This window comes from Marmota monax, unplaced genomic scaffold (genome assembly GCF_021218885.2).
Source record: "Marmota monax isolate L192 unplaced genomic scaffold, Marmota_monax_Labrador192_F-V1.1 WCK01_AAM20220418_F8-fsc00132, whole genome shotgun sequence".
Classification (NCBI taxonomy): domain Eukaryota; kingdom Metazoa; phylum Chordata; class Mammalia; order Rodentia; family Sciuridae; genus Marmota; species Marmota monax.
This window is the reverse complement of record NW_026695199.1, coordinates 4576685-4595009: the sequence shown is the minus strand read 5'-3', so window position 1 is coordinate 4595009 and position 18325 is coordinate 4576685. Positions and strand designations below refer to the sequence as shown.

The 18325-nt window shown below is 36.7% G+C and overlaps 1 pseudogene; it reads right to left on the bottom strand.

Annotated features, from left to right (window-relative positions):
• Positions 1 to 10809: 10809 nt before the first annotated feature.
• LOC124082251 (small ribosomal subunit protein uS2-like) lies at positions 10810 to 11729 on the bottom strand (annotated as a pseudogene).
• Positions 11730 to 18325: the final 6596 nt, after the last annotated feature.

The following is an 18325-nucleotide window of genomic DNA, read 5'->3' as shown; positions in this document are numbered from 1 at the left end:
TGAAGTCAGCAAAACTCTTGTGAGATAATCAAAAAATTCTGTATTGTAAATTATCCTCCTGTTTATTTTTTTGTGGCACTTGGCTAAAAGGCTATGAAGTAGATATCTCACTTTTCCTTGTAAAGGAGCCCAATCCGCTTCCTGATATTTAATTTTAATCAGTTTTCTATAATAAATATGTATACCTCGCACAAAACTTTTTTTGAAGGTATCATTCAGCCCCATAAGTGAACAGTGCCTCCTCTATATTCTCAAGACATTTGCTTTCTGGTCCTCTCAGACTGTTCTTATGGCTGCTTGTATACTGGATATCCAGACTGATATCTGTCTTGACAAACTTAGGTTTATCTTCTGGTGGACAGTAACCTCTCCTAAAACTGCCATTCTGCTTTCTGACCAAAATTGGGATACATGTAATCTGAGTCTCAAATGGTACAATTTCTACAAAGTATTTATAAGAAAAAAATGGTAAACAATTTTGAAAGTCTTTAGGAAAATAACAAATATGTGATCCTTATACAAATGTTGTTTTATTCTTTTCAGTACTAAAAAAGGCAATAGCTGCTCAATAAATATTTGTAGAATGCAAACATGAGAACTCCATTAAAGTGCATTTTTGGGTAAATAAATGCATGCGATTCTAACTCTGAAATCTTAATTAGAGTACTGGCCTATTAAATTGAGGCTATAGGTTAATATATGAGAGAAGGACATACATTTATGTACTCACCCACAAACACATGTGTGGGGAGAATTAAGTAAACTAGAGATGAAAGAAACACACAGAGACAATTACATGTTAAAGTAACTAGTTAATATTTACTGAGTCTTCCATATTATTTTTTTGAGGGGTGGGGGGGATACCAGGTATTGAACTCAGGGGCAATCAACCACTGAGTCATATGCCTAGCCCTATTTTGTATTTTACTTAGAGACAGGGTCTCACTGAGTTGCTTAGTGCCTCACAGTTGCTAGACTGGGGTTTGGGGTTTTGGTGTTTTTGTTTGTTGTTTTGTTTTGATACTAAGTCTCACTATGTTTTCCAGGCTGGGCTCAGTGATTCTCCCACCTCAGTCTCCAAAGTAGCTGGGATTAGGGTGTTTTGGTCCACTTTTTCGTGGCTGTGACTAAAAGACCTAACAGGAACAATTTTAGAGGAGGAAAGTTTATTCAGGAGCTCACAGTTTTGGTGGCCTTAACCCATAGACAACTAACTCCATTCTTCGGGACTTGAGGCGAGGCAGGACAACTTGGCAGAGCAAAGTGGCTTCTGATAGGGCCATCATGAAGCACAGAGAGAGACTAAGCTCCTCAATGACCCATTTCCTCCAGGCACACTCTACCTGCCTTTAGTTACCACTCTGTTAATCCCAATCAGGGGATAAATTCACAGATTGGGTTAAGGTTCTCAACTCAACCATTCACCTCTAAATCTTCTTACATTGTCTTATACATAAGCTTTTGTGGGATACTTCACATCAAACCATGATATTCTGCCCCTGGTCCCCAAGGTTCATGACCTTTCTCACAATGCAAAACACACAGTCCATTTCCAAGAGTCTCCATAGTCTCAGCAATCTAAGAGTGTTCAAAAGTTCAAGTCCAAAATCTCCTCTGAGACTCAAGGCAAACTCACATTGTGAGCTCCTGTAAAAATCAAAAGCAATTCACAAGTACCTAATATTATAAAGGTACAGAGCAAATATTTCTATTAAGAAAAATAGGGGCATAGAAAGAAGGGATGGGACCAAAGCAAGACCAAAATCCAGCTGGGCAAATAATTCCTGTAGTTCCAGGTTCTCTGTAAAGGGCTTATGTACTATGTACCTCCTGGGTTTGCTGGTTGCAGTCCACATGACCTCTCTCTTGGCTTGTCTGTGCTCAATTCCTACAGCTTTCCTCCAGAGACATTCCATGGTACTGCATTTCTTAATCTTGGGAGTTTCTACTACAACTTTGGCTTCCACCTCACATCTTCACACATTGCGTGCTCAGGGGAAGCCAGCAGGGACTCAGACCTTGCTGCACTTTACCTGGCCTCCCAGTTCTTCCTTTTTACCTCCTAACTCAAGCACCCTGCATTCCTGCAGAACCAGCACCACTTGGTTCACGTGGTTCACGCCAAAGTCTGTCACTAATTCCAGCTGCAGCCAATCCTCCAGAACCCTGGCTGTAGAAGCCTTTGAGTGCCTAGGTGGCTGAGATTGTTTAAAAAACTTCTGAGGCTCTCTTCTAGGCAAGCAGGGCTCCCCACTGGTCTCTTCCCAAAGAAGTTTTACTTTTACTTCCTTGAGCCTGAGATGGGTGTGATCTCGCCAATTCCTGAGATGCCTTGGAGCCATTATTCTTGTTGTCTCTGAGCAAAGTCTTTAGCATTTCTTTAGTGTTGTGAATGTCTTTTTTAACAACTGCAACTTTCTTAGCCTCAATTTTACTCCCACTTTCTTCTTGCATTGTTTCACACATGAGATTTTAGAGGATACCTCACATCAACCATAATAAATGGGTATGAACCATGATGCTGTACTGAGTCTTTATTAACTACTAAACCCTATGAAAGTGTTTTCTCTATTGTCTCATTTAACTTTTGTTTTATTTTATTTTGTTTTATTATGTTTTAAATTTATTTGATACTAGGGCATGAACTCAGGAACACTTAACCACTGAGCCATATTCCCAGCCCTTTTTTTAAATTTTTGAGACGGGATTGCTAAATTGCTTGGGGCTTTGCTAAATTACTGAGGTGCCGGACTTTAACTCCCAACTTTAAAGTAAATAAACTATTCTAGATTTACCCATGTTTTCACCAAAAATAAATAAATAAATAAATAACTTACTGAGGCTAGCTTTGATCCTGTCTGTGATCCTCCTGCCTCAGCTTCCTGGGCCACTGGGATTGCAGGCATGCACTACCACCCCTGGCTAACCTTCATTTTAAAGATAGATCCATTGAATGTCTCATGAGCCATTTCAAGAAGGAATGCTACCATAAGAAATACATTTGTATGTGAGTGTATCTTACTTTTTTCAGACTGCTAAAACAACATACCATTGACTACATAACTTATAAACAATAGACACTTATTTCTATCAGTCTTGGAGATTGGGAAGTTCAAAATGAAGATACTACCATATTTTGTCTGATAAAGGCCCACTTTCTCATAGAAAAAATCTTCCAGCTATATGTTAACATGTCAGAAGGGGCAAACAAGCTGCCTAGAGCCTCTTTTATAAGTCACTAATCATATTCTTGGGGTCTCTACCCTATCATCTAATCACCTCTGAAAGGCCCTACCTTTTAATATCATTGTCTTGAGGGTTGAAATTTCTACATATGAATATTGGAAGAATATAAACATTCAAATTATAGCAGAATTTCAAGAATGATATAATTAAATATCATGAAGAAATAAATTTTCATGAATAATTCAATTCTACTTAGGTCAGTCTGGGAAACTTAGCGAGACCCAGTCTCAAAATAAAAACTAAAAGGGCTGTGAATTGTCATGAGCGAGCTATGTCATTAACATATACCAAAACATGTTTGTGTCTTTCCACAGTGTCAGAATTTATTGAATAACAATAAATTCACAGACTACACCACTTTAATCAGTGGCAGTTCACTGATGAAAGTCAAAAGCCAGGCAAACATATATCCTTTTATTAATTACTAACATCTATAATACTCAAGTAACACATCACACTTCACACAATTCTATATATATAAGTTAAAGAAAGGCTAAGAAAAGGTTTAGGCAGCCATAGGGGTTCAGGAGGCTAACTGAGAGCAAAGGCAAAAAACAGATAAAAATGCAAAGAGTCACTGTAGGTAATCAAGTAAGATTATGAACCAGCCCAAGAACTTGTTTGGCGTGCAAAATTGTCAAAGCACAGGAACTTATTCTAGGCCAAAGTCCAGAAGGATAACAGTTTCACACTCTCAGCTTGAGATGTCAACTTAGAGAAGGCTGTATGTGTTCATCACAGGCAGGAGAAATAGCACTCTGCTAAAATCCAAGGACAGCGATTTGGAGGTTAGTCACTGTTGCAATATTTCTGGGCAAGGTTCATGATGAGGGACCAGGTGATGCAGTCAGGGCACCACCATGAATAGTCTGGTGTGTGTGGGGGTCCTTCTTTTATGGGCTCTGAGTCAAGGGTTTGCTTCATTCAGTTGTCTGGTGTGTTGGATAAACTCATGGGCCTAGCTTTTCTGAACATGAGTTTAATATGCCCATATATCCATGTATTTCTGATTAATTTGATAACTTCATAGGTGGTCATTTTTGTTTGGTTTGGATTTATTTATTTATTCTAATTATGTATATATGACAGCAGAATGCATTTTAATTCATTGTATATCATTACAGCACAACTTTTTTTATTCTGTTGTGTCATAGCTTTCCTTTTATTGCATATGTTTAAGGAGTACAGTATTATGTACTCATATCTTTCCTTTTTTCTTCATTTTAATTAGTTATACGTGACAGTAGAATGCATTTATATACTTTGATATATCATACATATATGGGATATAATTTCTCATTTTTCTGAGTGTACTTATTGCAGAATCATATTGGTCATGCAGTCACATATATAACATAGAGTAATAATGTCTGTTTTATTCTACTATCTTTCCTATCCCCACATCCCATCCCTTTCCTTCCCATCACTTCCCTCTACCCTAGTGCCCCTGGCCTTATTGTGAATTAGCATCTGCATATTAGAGAAAACATTCAGTCTTTGGTGTTATGGGATTGGATTATTTCGTTTAGCATGATATTTTCCAATTCCAACCATTTGCTGGCAAATGCCGTAATTTTACTCTTCTTTAAAGCTGAGTAATATTCCATTGAGTATATATACCACATTTTCTTTATCCATTCATCTATTGAGGAATACCTAGGTTGGTTCCATAGTCTAGCTATTGTGAATTGAGCTTCTATAAACATTGATGTGGCTGCATCACTATAGTATGATGATTTTAAGTCCTTTGGGTATAAACCAAGGAGTGGGATAGCTGGGACAAAAGAAAGAGAGAGAGAAGAAGAAGGAGGAGGAAGGGGAGGAGGAGAAGGAGGAGGAGGGAAGAGAAGAGAAGAGAAGGGAAGAGAAGAGAAGAGAAACACACACACACACACACAGACACATATATTTGTACCTGTGACTCTACATGCCTCTAAAGGACTTCACTGCAAGTGTGTTCCTGCAAGTTAACACTCCTATCTAAACTGACTCATTTGACCAGAACAACCAGTTCACATGCCAGTGCAAGTGAAGAAAGAGGCAATAAAAAGAGGGAAAGAGGAAAAGGCATTTAAAAGCTGACTAGTTACATTTACATTTAGTTAATGATTGCTTTTGTTTTCCAAGGGCTACCTTTTTGGAGAAAGAAAAACAGAGTCGACTGAAGTATGAAATTAATATTTCTGTAGAAGATCTAGTCTGCCCTTCTTGCCTTCTTTTTTTTTTTAAAGAATTTTTTAATATTTATTTTTTTTAGTTTTCGGCGGACACAACATCTTTGTTTGTATGTGGTGCTGAGGATCGAACCCGGGGCGTATGCATGCCAGGCGAGCGCGCTACCGCTTGAGCCACATCCCCAGCCCCATCCTTGCCTTCTTCTTAAGACTTAATTTCATCCACAATTTTAGTAGCGTAACTAACCATCTTCACTTCCTTCCCTTCCTGCCCCCTCATTTTTCCCCCACTAGGAGCATTTGTTGAACATTTGTTACATGGCAGGCACTGAGCAAGGCCTTGTTGTTTTTATGCCAAAATAAGTTAGTTTATAATTGATCCTCTTGATCAAAAGTTCTCAAACTATAATGTTTATAAAGATTCATGAAAAAACTGTTTTGAAAATGCCCATTCCTGGGGATCAGATTCAGATGTTCTGGGTCTGGGAATCAGTCATTTTAACAAGCATCTTAAATGATTCAAGGGAATAACTTAATTGGATTTGCATTTTGAGTGATACTTCTATCAATCTCTGTAAAATTATTAGAACAACTTGTTATTAGGTTTGTGGACAGCTCAACTCTGAAAGATTTTTCTCTCCTTAAGAACTTTGAAATTAGGCTTTCTGTTCAAAGACAGACTCTGCCACTTAAAAGCTGTTTAGTTGGCTGAATCAATGAGTTAACCTCTTTTTACCTGTGTCCTCATCTGTAAGGCTGCATGGGAATCAGAGCCTCTTCCTTAGGATTACTATGCAGATTTAGCAAATAAAGCATATGTGTTATCAAGACAGAGCAGTAAGTTCTCAAAAAATGATAGCTGTAATAATACTAATTATTATTTTTATACTTAGCATTATAATATAGCTCCATTTATTATTATTTCATTATTATTATTATTATTGTATTGGAGATCAGATATAGAGGCACTTTACCACTGAGCTTCAATCCCAATCCCTTTTATTTTATATTTCAAGACAGGACTTCACTATTTTGCTGAGGCTGGCCGCAAACTTGTGATCCTTCTGCCTCAGCCTCCTGAAACTGTCCCATTTTTAGATCAAAAATGGGGGGGATAAAAAGTGATCAGATTCTTGAAACATGACGAGCTGCTTCAAAAGGAAGAAGCATTCTAAATGCTAAATTATCTTCTTTGAGGCCAAATTTTTATTTTATCATTAATATTTTATTTTATTTTTTATTTCATTAAAATTTTATTATATAATTAATAATTAATTATATCATTAATAATCATTTCATTTTTTAATTTCCATAGGTCTACTTACTGAATTCCTGAATAGTAAGTACTACTATTAATGCTGTTCTGAAATTTTCTCCTCATTGCTTATTTTAAAAGAACCAAGTTTATCTAGTTCAGAGAAAGGAAATAATTTCTGCTCTCATCAAGAATCTAAAAGATGTCATTAACAGAGATAAGAAATATAGAAGGAAAGTCAGAATTAGAAGGAGGTTCAATTTCTTCACCACTTACATACAGCTAGGGTCTTATACTTTTATATACCAGAATTTAAATGTATTATTTCTACTGCATCTTCATAATCACCCAGGAGAAAGTACAATTATAATTCCCATTTTTAAAGAAGTCTTCATCTTTAAAAATGAAAGTTTTCAGTCAAGAACCCAGAACTATTTGATCTCAAATCCTCCCTTAGTTTCCATACCAAACTGCCCCCCAGACACTTCAAAGGACTCAAGTAAAGGTGGTTTCCTGAGAGGACTAAACAGGACTTCAGATTAGCATTTCCACTTCTCCTGAGCACAAAACACACTTATGTAATATTCCAAAATATTGAAGAAAAATAAAAAAAAAATTTTAGAAAATGTTTTCCAATCCTTCCTCTGAATGACTGACCTTACCTTTGATACACATTCCATATTCTTTACATCAAAGGTTCCACAAATACACGAAGAAAATACTGAAATATTCTCTGGCTTACAAAAGTGTTTTCAAATGAAAAGTGGCAGTTTTGGGTAATGGAAAACTGAAATCATTTGCAACTGAAATCAATCAATTGTGCTGCTTCTACCTGCTAAGGAAAGTGGTGTATTTTGGAGCAGAGGGGAAAGAAACCTCTACTCTTCCTTTTCTCTTTTGTAAAGTATAAGGACAGCAAGCAGATGACTCAGATTAATGATCTACTCACATGTGTTTGTTTGCTCTAAAAGATGCAGAGGTCCTTTAAGAAAATAGTGATTGACAAATTTTAAGTCCGTAAATAAATCTGAGTCAGTAAAAAGTTGCAGAACTTACTCCTGTACCATTGAGTGTTATTTGATAGTGTGATTTTCAAATGGATGTGCCATATTCTATCATATAGATACTCTAGTGGATATGGTTCTTTTGCACACCACCCTAGAGGAGACATAAACAGGAATCTATTACTGGGTATTAGATGTCTTACAAATTCTATGAAATTGTACTTAAGTGAGCTTTTGGGAAGAATTTCCACAGCCAGAATCACACTGCCAGTTTTTTGATCCTGAGTCATCACTGCCACAGGAAACCATCAAACTTGAAAGACAGTGGCAAGCTGAACAAAGCAGCAGATTGCCACCTTGAGTTTGCTGCGCTGAAAAGGTTCACTGTTGAAGGTCCCATGAACACAGATCCCCTGTGTCTGATTAGTGGAAACCCAAACTGTCTGCAACCCTGTGAAGGCACCTGGGAAATGTAATTTTTTACTCTCCAACATCCAAGACACAGAAACAATAAGTCGATTGTAATTAAAACAGCATAATGTATTACAATTTATTTAGACATTTTTGAATTTTAGATTTTTAGGTTCCTTGCACATTTTTTCTCTACCCTAAATATGTATTTAGGTATTTATTGTATTATAAATTCCTTAGTCAAATAATATGAATACTTTTCAAGTTTTTGATGATTGCATAATTTTCCTCTTAAAAACGTAATATGATTTTATGCTCCTCCCAGTCAATCTTGTTCCATATGGTCAGTCATGATTATATATTTGTTAGTACTTTTAAACTATAAACTGATGCATTATTTAAAAACTTTGAGTTTCTTTTGCTAGTAAGTTTGAACATTGTAATTCTCACAACAGGTGAATTATAATTAAGTCTTTAGCCTACTGTTTTTCCTAATATTTCTCAGCAATACTGTTCTAGTCAGCTTTTTCACTGCTGTGAATAAAAGTCCTGACCAGAACAATTGTAGAGGAGGAAAGTTTATTTGAGGGCTCACAGTTTCAGAGGTCTCAGTCCATAGAAGACCAGGTCCATTCCTCAGGGTGCAAGGTGACACAGAATGTTATAGCAGAAGAGCAGTGGTAGAGAAAAGCAGTAGAGAGAGACTCCACTGTCCAGATAGAAAATATATACCCCAAAAGCAAGCCCACAGTGACTTGTGTCCTCAGCCACACCCTACCAGCCTTCAATTGCCACTCAGTTAATCCCATCAGGATATTAATTCACTGATTGGGATAAGTCTCTAATAACCCAGTCACTTCTCCTCTAAACCTTATTGTGTTGTCTCACACTTCAGCTTTTGGGGGACGCCTCACATTCAAACCATAACAAATACATTTATAAATAATCTCATAGGGTGGGAAATTAACATGGTTGTTTTGTTGGGTCATGTGTAATTGTTACTATTGAAAAAGATAACTCTAAGATCTAGTGACACCGGTGTTTGTAGCCCTGTAACAATCCTCTTTAGCTCTTTCATGTACATATCAAGGAAGTTTTTTTTCTCTTTATGGACTCCATAATTAAACTTGGTTGAATTCTGTAGGTCTTAATTTAAAAGCAAGATTATATAAGTCAATTATGATACAGTCAGTTGGATTTATATGGAAATTGTAGACTTGCAAATAAGTATTTGAATATCTATCAGTATAATTTTATGCATTTGGATTTACTTGTGGTGAGACCCAGGCTATAAATGTCTAGATATTCATAGAAAGACCGTAGGAAGAAGGAAGTTCTGTAAGGAAGAGCTCTATGACTCCGGGAAGTCCAAAAGGTCTAAACATTCAGAGCTACCATGGAATAACTATTCTTCCCTGATTTAATGAGACCAGATGAACTCTCTGGAAAACTTCACACTGTGCGTATAACACCTCCAAGATCCATTTCTTCTAGCAGGTACAATATACAGCACCCTGTCAGAAATGGTGAGATGACGATGATAATTTCTGGGGTTAATCATCTTGCATTTTCTTCCCAAAAAAGTATAGGGAGATTTAGAAGAGATACATAAGAAAAGCCTTGTTTCACTACTATTTAGTGATTTAGAAAAAAAGGAACTTGTTCTAAAATCACTTTTGAAACTAGAATACCTTTTACCAGATTAAGACAAAAATCCTTAACATATATATTGTACTTGAACAGGTGTTTTGAAAGACTAGGTTAGCCACAAACCCACAAATTGTCATCATTCTCCATCTAGTGGCAAGACAAGCTAATTGAAGCAAGCCACTAAAAAATATTCTTACTCTTAGATGTTGGACCCAGTATTTTAAAAAATTGATTTTATAGGACATATTATAAAACCTCACAACTATTTTGTTAAAATGTGATATAAATAAACTCTATGTAAAATAATACATTATTATAATTAGGTTCTATGATTTTTCTTTTAAAAGATTGATTAAATTTCTGATAAAACTGATCAGGAAAAGGAAAGAAGGTGCCATGAAGTTTTTATTCTATTGCTGAAATTAAAAACAGGAACACACAAACAGCTGCTATGCAAATGAAGAGTTACACACTTTTGCTATTAGAGTATTAATGAAAATTAAAACAACAATTAGAAAGCTTAATCATATTAAGTAGGAGTAAGGAAGTTAAGACATAAGAAACCTGTATAACTTAAGGGAAAATAAGCTAGTGCAACAATTCTAGGGAACAACCTGGAAAACTTGATAAATTAACTATACCTATACTTTGTATATGATGTAGCAATTTGATTTCTTGTGCATTTTTGTAAGAGTATTTTCACAGCAGTGTCTGAAAGGCTACATGTTCATCAGAAGAGGAGGGGAATAAAATGGGAGATAGACACAAAAGTTATATGCAGAAATAATTTTCCAGATTAATGTATATCTGGATGACTCTTAAAATATCATGATAATGATATGAGATGTATAAAAGAATACCTATCAGTGTGATAAAATGTACACACATAGAATACAACTTTACTTTTAAAAAAATATTTTCAGTTGTAGATGGACACAATACCTTTATTTTTACTTATTTATTTTTATGTTGTGCTGAGGATCAAACCCAGTACCTCACAAGAGCCAGGTAAGCACTCTATCACTAAGCTATAACCCTGGCCCACAACTCTACAGTTTTTTTTTTTTTTTCAGAAACTGGTGCTTATTTCTGTAACTTTATTGCCATTTTGCTTAAGTGTTTCCAGAAAAACAGCCCAAGACCATTCTGTGGTTGTTCCTACTGGCTCAGTGGCTTGAGCAATGGGAGCTGCAGACCAATCTTCAGTGCTTGACTAGTTACTCCAGGTTTCAGTAGGGAACTGCTGGTTAGGCACAGAGGGCACCTTGAATGCCTTTAGAGCTGTCTCTGACTTCAGATTGAGTATCAGTGAACACTGGAGCTAGAACATTTCATATACCCAGAAATCCCTCCTTGGTCACAGCTTTTTTAGTGGCTGCCTGCTTTTCCTGTTCGATCTTTCAGGATCTCTGTGAAAGTAGAGATCAGGCATAGTCAACCACGGGTATTTGCGGGAAATGATGCCAGGCATGCACAGAACTTCTTAGGCCAGCATCCACCACATCAGACCCACAGAGTGAATTATTTTGTTGTTGCATGGAATGGCAATGTCCTCATAGCACAAAGGAGAATCTGTGTTACCCAGAGCAGTCGTAGGCAGGTTTACAAAAGCCACTTCTGTGAGAGGCTGGTGGTCAGAAGACATGGCTCCCAGGAGGCTGCCTGGATCTGCTTAGTGAAGGTTTCAAGACTGAAGCGTCCAGAGATAGGAGTGCCTCTGTGGCAGCAGCAAACTTCATCACAGCCTGTTGGTCAGTGTTTCTGGAGGACATGACACTGATATCAGCAGAATTTTCACTGGCAACACTGGCACCAGAAGCTTCTCCCAGGTCCTCTTTAGATCTATGATGTAGATGCCATCTCCTTCCCTTTTGTAGATACATTGTTCCATCTGCAAATCAGGGTTGCTGCCACTTAAGTGGGTTCCTGGTGCAGAAATTTGAGGACATCCTCTTCCTTCATTTGCAGGACATCAAGGGCTCTGGACATTGTGACACTTTGCCTTTAATTTATGATAGGAATCAAGAACAACAACAGCTGGAGCAGTGGTGTAGGCCTGTAAGCCCAGTGGCTTGTGAGACTTACGTAGGAGGATTGTGAGTTCAAAGCCAGCCTCAGCAACTTAGTGAGACCCTAAGCAACTTAACAAGACCCTGTCTCTAAATAAAATACAAAAAAATAGGGCTGGGGATGTGGCTCAGTGGTTGAGTGCCCCTGAGTTCAATCCCTAGTATCAAAGGGGAAAAACAACAACAACAACAATACCATATAGACCCCTCCCTAGGTAGCACATCAAGACTATACATTTTTGTATATGTGGTCTAAATAAACATAGAAATGATAGACTGCAAAGACATGAATACACAAATGTTGGAGCTGGGCTAAGTGGCACATACTTTGAATCCCAGAGACTTGGGAGACTGAAGCAAAAAGACCAAAAGTTCAAGGTCAGCCTGAGAAACTTACTGAGACCCTGACTCAGAGTAAAAAATATGAAGGGCTGAGCTAGAGCTAGAGCTCAGTGGTAGAGCACCCCTGGGTTCAATCTCCAGTAGGTTGGAAGGAAGGATAAAGAAAGCAGCATCTATTGCAAGGGTGCTGATAGTGTGAAATGAAATGGAAAGCAATTAATTTAATTTTGTGTTCTTAGTCTATAAATTAAAAATACAAAGTAGAATCTGAATACAAACAGCATATCTGAAGAACTTAATCTTATTTTCTTGATATTGCATTATTACAATCATAGCAATAATCTCAATTTTGAGATCTTTATAATTTATAAAATGTTTTCATAGACAGCTTTGTAGAGGCAGGAACCTCCATAGTGTTTTTCAATAGAAAACTATTCATTCATAGAAGAGTATGAAATCCTGTCTTAGTGACAACATGATGGACCTGGAGGGCATTGTGTTAAGTGAAATAAATCAGGCACAGAAAGGCACATACTGCATGATCTTATTTATGAGAAATCTAAAAAAGTTGATCTCATTGAAGTTTACAGTAGAAGAGTGATTGCTAGAGACTGGGGAAGGATGGGGAAAAGTTGATCAAAAGGTATAGATATGGGGCAGGTGGTACACGCCTGTAATCCCAGTGGCTCAGGAGGCTGAGGCAGGAGGATGGTGAGTTCAGAGCAATTTAGTGAGGTCCTAAGCAATTCAGCAAGACCCTGTCTCTAAATAAAATATTTAAAAAGGGCTGGGGATGTGGCTTAGCAGTAAAGCACCCCTGAGTTCAGTCCCTAGTACCAAAAAAAAAAAAAAAAAAAAAGGTTACAGTTAGGGGAAATAGGTTCTTGTATTCTATGGCACAGCAGGGTGAATATAATTAACAATCTTGTATTATATAGCCCAGAATGTTTTTAAAAGAGGATTTTTGAATGTATTTTTCATAAAGAAATTATAAAAGTTTAAGGTGATGAATATGCTAATTACCTGAGTTCATATCACCCAATGTGCATGAATCAAAACATCTTATTATATCTTATAAATACGTACAAATATTATGTATCAAGCTGGGCACTGTGGTGCACTCCTGGATTTCCAAGGACTTAAGAGGCTGAGACAGGAGGATCACATATTGGAGGCCAGCCTGGGCAACTTAGTGAGACCCTGTCTCAAAATGAAAAATAAACAAAAATTCTGGGGATGGAGCTTAGTGTTAGGGTGACCAGGTGCAATCTTCAATAAGAAAAAAGTCCAAAAAACTATATTATGTATTGATAACAATTTAATTTAATATATTTTTTAAAAGCCCACTACAACTTAATGATTAAATAAAGGTACTCACAGAAAAGATCAGTTTATGGTATGTTCTCTATATATCATTTTTTACTGAAAGACCCAAGATAACAACCATTAAGTAAAAAAAGGAACCATGATCCAGGCATGGTGGCGCATGCCTATAATTACAGCAGCTCGAGAGGCTGAGGTAGGAGGATCACAAGTTCAAAGCCTGCCTCAGAAACTTAGCAAGACCCTAAACAACTTAGTGAGACCCTTTCTCTTTTTAAAATATAAAAAAGGGCTGGGGATGTGGCTCGTTGTTAAGCACCCCTGGGTTCAATCCCCTTAACAACAACAACAACATAAAGAGGAACCATGGAGTGAAGAAGCAACACAAATCTCATTGGAATCATTTCAAGTGGGGGAAAAAAACTATATGTGGAGTTACAGGCACATGAATCTGATTGGAAATAAATAGAACTGCACATTGATTAACAACAGGAATATGTTCTGAGAAATGCATCATTTGGAAATTTCATCTTTGTGTGAACATCACAGAGGGTGTGTACACAAACTTAGATGGTATAAGGTCAATCACTCAACATGGATGGTTCATTATTTTATTAGCAAGAGACACAAGCTGAGGTTGCTGCCAGGGTATCACAGCATGCTGTCTCATAGTAAATTTTTTATGTAAGCTGAAGGAGTACACTAAAGTATAATATAGTAAATATGTAAACTAGAAACTATAGTTGTTTATTTTAATTATCAAATATTACATATTGTGTATAACTGTATATGTTGTACTTTTATACAACCACAATGTAGGAGGTTTTTTTACACCAGCAACAACACAGACATGTAAGTAATGCATTGTACTATGATGTTATAATAGTTACAATGCCACTAGGTGGTAGGATTTCTGCCAGTTCCATTAAAATCTTTTAGGACAACCATCATATGCAGTCTGTCACTGATTAAAATGTCCTTATGCAGTGCATGACTATAGATTGAAAATTGCCACATTTTTGAAGAAATTATTTTGGAAAAGAGAACTATGAAGCTGCAACAAAACACTAAGAATATTAAGATTTAAAACAACCTGCATGTGCCCAATCTTCAAGCTGGCAGCAGGCTTTTAGATATATAGAGCCATTAAAAGGGGCATGTTCCCCAGTGTCCACACCAGATGTGGACAAAGAGAATAACGGGTGAGTGGGAACCTTCCAGGTTAGAATATTGAACAAAAGAGTTCAACTCAAAAAACACAATCAGGATGTAATCAAGAAATTTCTTCTGTTCCCAAGGCCATCCCAGCAGGATTTCAAAGTTGTCCCCAAACAGTTTTCCAATGAAAGTATTGATTGTGATTATCTTATCCCAGGTCCATCATTATAATGAGATATGTGTTTGGGAACAATTCACTTACTTGTCTTTTTATTTCTTGGGTCTGCAGAACCTGAGGCATCACATCTTAATCAAATGGAAAGGACCATATAACAATTGGAGAGACTGGATTTGGAGCTAATGTAGTCAGTGATTGGGGTTTGGTGTTAGTGATAGGGGTAAATGTGGCCCATGAGTGGGAGTATGAATAAAAGGGATAATGAGTGGCCAAAAAAGACGACTGTGGCAGAGACTACCTAGATGCTCCCCAATCTTATTTCTAGTTCTCTTTTTTTTCACTAATCAAATCTATTTAGTATACTGATTCAAGAAGCAATGTTTATACAACTCACAATAAACATTGATCATGAATTATAAAATTTTTCATAACAGTTAAGTTTAATTGTAATCCCACTATTATTAGTTAATCTTGCACTTGTTTGTGTCCCAAACCCCCACAAGTGGAGTTAATATTTAATTAGTTAATTCTATAAAATACCCTCTCTAGTGATATTTATTCTCTTTTTTCTTTTGTGATCTCACTAAAGTGGCAAACATCACAGGGGAAGTAAAACTACTCCTACTAATGTAGAAATTTAGCACCAAGAAATTAGCAGAAGTCTATGTTCCATTGATAGAGGAGAAAATTATTTAACCTTGCCTTCTACATAGTTGATTTTTTTTCTTACCAAGGCAAATTTGTTTTTTTATTTGTTCTTTTTAATTATGCAGTAGAATGTATTTTGACATATTGTGCATACGTGGAGTACAACTTCCCATTCTTGTGGTTGTACATGATGTGGAATTACACTGCTGGTGTATTCATACATGAACATAGGAAAGTCACATCTGATTCATTCTACTGCCTTTCCCATTCCAAGCCTCTCTCTTCCCCACATCACTCCCTGTCCAATCCAGTAAATTTCCACCCCATCTCCTGCCTATCGTGAATCAGCATCTGCATATCGGAGAGAATATTTGGCCTTTGTTTTTTTGGGATTGGCTTATTTTACTTTGCAAGATATCCTCCAATTCCATCCATTTACTGGTAAATGCCATAATTTCATTCTTCTTTATGGCTGAGTAATATTCCATTGTATACATGTACCACTTATTTCCACTTGTTGAGCATATAGGAATGCTGTAGTTCAAAGCTTCTCAATTAGATCAAACAGATTGCAGCTATATGACGGAGAAATAAAATGTCAGCATAAATAATTTTTTGTCATTTGAAGAACTGGACTCTCTCTACTGTCCTAAGGCTACAATCAAAGGATTTCAAGACAGTAGAAATTCACCAAGTCAACATTTGGAAGCTTCAGAACACAGCTGCTAGAACAACTTTGGTCTGTGACTTTGTTTTAAGTCACTGAAGTTTGGGAATAATTGTTCATAGCAGCTAGCAAGTTTTACCATGACAAATACAATAATTTCCATATTAAAACATATTATACAGAATCAATTATGTGACCAAATTTAATATATCTGTATGTGTGATTAAGAAATAATAATTGTACCAGGCATGGTGTAACACTGTGTAATCCTAGTGGCTCGGGAGACCAAAGCAGAAGGATCACAAGTTCAAAAACAGCCTGGGGTGGGGGAGGGAAAGGGAGAGAGAAGGGAAATTGCATGGAAATGGAAGGAGACCCTCATTGTTATACAAAATTACATATAAGAGGAAGTGAGGGGAAAGGGGAAAAAACAACATGAGAGAGAAATGAATTACAGTAGATGGGGTAGAGAGAGAAGATGGGAGGGGAGGGGAGGGGAGGGGGGATAGTAGAGGATAGGAAGGGCAGCAGAATACAACATACACTAGTATGGCAATACGTAAAAACGTGGATGTGTAACCGATGTGATTCTGCAATCTGTATACGGGGTAAAAATGGGAGTTCACAATCCGCTTGAATCAAATGTATGAAATATGATATGTCAAGAGCTTTGTAATGTTTTGAACAACTAATAATAAAAAAAAATTAAAAAAAAAAACCAGCCTGGGCAATTTAGCATGATCCTGTCTCCAAATTAAAAAAAAACAACAAAATCATGGGTTTGGGGATGCAGCTCAATTTTACAGTGCCCTTGGGTTCAATCCCCAGTACCATGAAAAATAAAAAACTGGTACAGTCTGAATTTTATTTTTTGTAATATTGGAAAATAAAGGAGATATAAAAATGAATTATTGGAATGCAGAGCATATTCCATGCATAAATAGGATCACTAGTGAAGAAACAGATTGAAAATGGAAATGAATAGTTCTTCAAAAAAAAGAACAAAATCTCATAGTAAACAAGGAGGAAGTGGTTTTAGGCAGTGATTCCCAACCCTGGGAATGGGAGTGCAGGATTCTCACCTAGGGGGTTTTAGGAAGGAGAGAGGAAACCATAGGAGTGACATGAAAAAGTTTGAGGAGAAGTTTTGGGAAGTCCTACAGATGAAAATTATGTGTTACCTGGTATTACCTGAGCAGAACCTCTTTTGAAGAGGAGGGGGAAAACATCAAAATTGCTCATCTAAATTCTGAGTGATATAATGACTCCCAAAGAAAAATTTATTCGGTTAGTGCGTAAGATGATAGAAAATTGGTTTAAGAGAAGTGAATCACTGGGGAACTTGTAAAGGAGAAATAAGAATAAAAATTTTTAAGGGGAGTCAGATTTGATGATTTTTTAACTTTTACATTTCCTACTTAAAAAATCCATTTACATTTTTCAGAATTGACTACCCTTCCCTTTGATAAGATTTATCCAATTCATAAGGGTCACAGCCATTCCTTCATGTATATTTACAGATTATGCTCAGTGTGCAAAGCACTCAAAGTACACTGTATGCAGTGCATGTTCAAAGAATAAAGATCCTAGCTATTGAAGAACTTGTAATTTACTTCAGCAAAAACTATGGACCTCCTAACTCTACTCAAGATATATAGATAAGCAAGTTATAACCTCTACTCTCAAGGAGTAAACAGTCAGTACATAAAGAGGATTCAGCAAGCCAGGGTTGGTGGCACATGCCTGTAATCCCAGTGACTGCAGAGTTTGAGGCAGGAGGAACTCAAGTCTAAGGCCAACCTCAAAAAATTAGGAAGACCCTGTCTCAAAATAAAAAACAAAAATGGCTGGGGATGTAGCTCAGTGGTAAAACATCCCTAGGTTCAAGTTCCCAGTACTGAACACACAGTGAAAGAGGACTTAGACATGTAAAGGTTCTGTTACAATCAACGTGGTCATAAACAGGGACCCAAATCCAGATTGCTTGCTTCTAATATCATTTATCTGATATACTAAGTGTGTTACCTTTAAAAAGTTGTTTAGTATTTGTGTACCCCAATAGAGATAGAAATGAATTCCTCATGGGGTTTTTTGAAGTTTAAATGAATTAATTTATCTAAAGAAACTATGTCTAGCACAAAGTTAGCACTATATGCATTAACTATGATTATTTATTTAGAGGTACTTGGGATTGAACCCA